We start from the raw sequence: 2,471 nt of genomic DNA, 5'->3' as shown, positions 1-2,471 counted from the left end.
TTTTTTTTTTTTTTTTTTTTTCACAATTACAACTAATCCAAAAATGTGTTCGGTGTTCTAATATAAATTTTAGTCAACTATTGATTTGCTGTCTAAGTAACTTGTGAATGTGCCATTGAAAGCTTAAGCTTGATCTAAATACTAATCTAATTTTTTTTTTTTTAATACATACACTTGGGTGTGTGCCATAGAGGTAGCTTATGCTTAACTTCATTCTAATTCAGCTTTTGTAGAATGTCTTTTATCTATTTTCTCGCCTTTTTCTGTTTCTTTTGGTTCTTTTAATGCTTGCCTTCTAAGGAAAAAAATAGATATATCAAAATAAAATACCATTTGAACTTAGCTCTTAGCATATATTCGATACACATTAATTGATTAATCCGTGATTGGGATATACATTGTTAATTTGATGTAGGATGTAGCCATCGAGGTGAACGTTCGAAGCATCAGAATGGGTGACCTGCACATGTGATGAAGATGAATAGTTGATCCTATGCCCTTCTCAACATATTTTTAATTTCAGATAGGTCCAAATCATTATTTTAATATCAAGCAATAATGAAGACGATCCCACGATCGATCTCTCACGGTTTCTTCTTTGGCCCTTTTGAATTTAGTAAAGTTTCTTTCTACGTCAATTCAAAATAAACCCGAACACACATCATCGCCATTATATATGTAAATAAACATATATATTACTTTTATTCAATCATAGTTACCATGATGCGTAACAAATATATGTATATTATAATGTATGCCACTACTCAGAGAGTGCAGGCTTGTTACTGTTCCTTCGTTTGCATGATTGAGTAGATAAGAATCTTTCCATGTTACAGGTTGTATAAATATATGTATATAATATTATATCAGTAATCAATGATAACCGTATATAACAAATAAATATACTAAATAAAAAAAATGTTGGATTGATGATCAGTACTCATAACTTATGTTACTGACCAATACTTGAATGTATCAGCAAATTGTCCCTCGTTAAAATGCTACTTTCTGAAACGTTCTTCAGATTAATAAAACTAAAATTGCTAATTTCATAAACTTTTCTGCCACATGATGTCTAAAACTAAAAGCATGTATCGACGTACAACACCCAAAGTCAGTGCCAAACTGCCAATGCCAATGCCTTTTAAGGTAAAGAAGGAAAAAAAAAAAGTAAATGAAGACGGAATAATAAACAGTAAGTCAAAAGAGAGTTAAAAAAATCTTCATATATAGAGAGTGCCCCATCAGATTATATAGCATATGTTTATCAGTTTTAAACTTTTGATAAAAGTAGAAGAAAAAAAATCGATAAATAGTAAATAAATCATAATTAACCGTGTGTCCGTGACAAACTCAACAGAACAAGGAGGAGTTTAAAACTCAAAACCAAAAACTTATTTTTTAAGGAAAAATAAAGTAAACTACAAATGTATGTATATCAAGAACGGGTCGAGGGTAAATAAAAAGCAAGTCAATTTGAGAAATAAAAGATAAGTTAAACAGACGAAATGAATTGTTGGAAATGACATGCATAGATATGCACACGCATATATATTCATGATTCATCAAATCAAATTATTGTTAATACTCCAACAATTACCCACTCCTCCTCTTACTGATTTCATGTTTCCATCCTTCTTTCTTATTCGAGACTAAAACAGAAACTGTCGCTTCACATGCACTCATGTGGCCCGGTTCTTTTTTATAACATAAATTATCTTTTCCTTTCTTATATTATTTGTAGTTTTTAGAAGAAAACATTCCGATCCCTAGTTAAATTCTTCATTTCCATCTTAATTCTATGATTATCTACTATTAATAACTAATTATCATAACTAGTAGTAATAGTAATACACTTCTTCAGTCCCATAATCATTATTACCGAAAAGAACATTAGATGGTTATGTGAGAGTGTATAGAGTATATATATCGTAAATAAATAGATAACTAGTATACAAGTTCAAATTACAATAGGTTAATGGGATGCATGTGGATCAAACACCTTAATGACTTACTGAAATATTAATTTACGTATTATTAGAGAGAGAAACCTAATCCCACACCACACACATACATAAAACTCTTTTGCAAATGGTGGTTTGTAGGTTATATTATATAGGATATACTCCACTAATTATAATTTAAGAAGTAACTATGTATGCTGACGATTCGTCACATGGCCATGGGATGGGATTCGTTATGGCATCACAGTCCAGCTTTTCTTTTACGATCTGCACGCATGTGCCACCTGTGTCTCATGCATTGTACGAAAACCTCTGTCACAGCTAGAGACTCTCCGTCCCCGAAACGGGCTTATTAAGCGACAAAATGGGCCTAAATAAAAAGCCCATTAGTTGAGACGATCACGGTATCCAATCAAAGGAACGGCCTTGGTAGTGACACGTCACTAATCTCCCGCCACCACACCAGAGGATCATCTTCCTCCTCTACATCTCTCTTCTGTGTCCTCT

The sequence above is a fragment of the Camelina sativa genome, chromosome 11 (assembly GCF_000633955.1).
Source record: "Camelina sativa cultivar DH55 chromosome 11, Cs, whole genome shotgun sequence".
NCBI lineage: Eukaryota > Viridiplantae > Streptophyta > Magnoliopsida > Brassicales > Brassicaceae > Camelina > Camelina sativa.
This window is presented reverse-complemented; position numbering follows the sequence as displayed.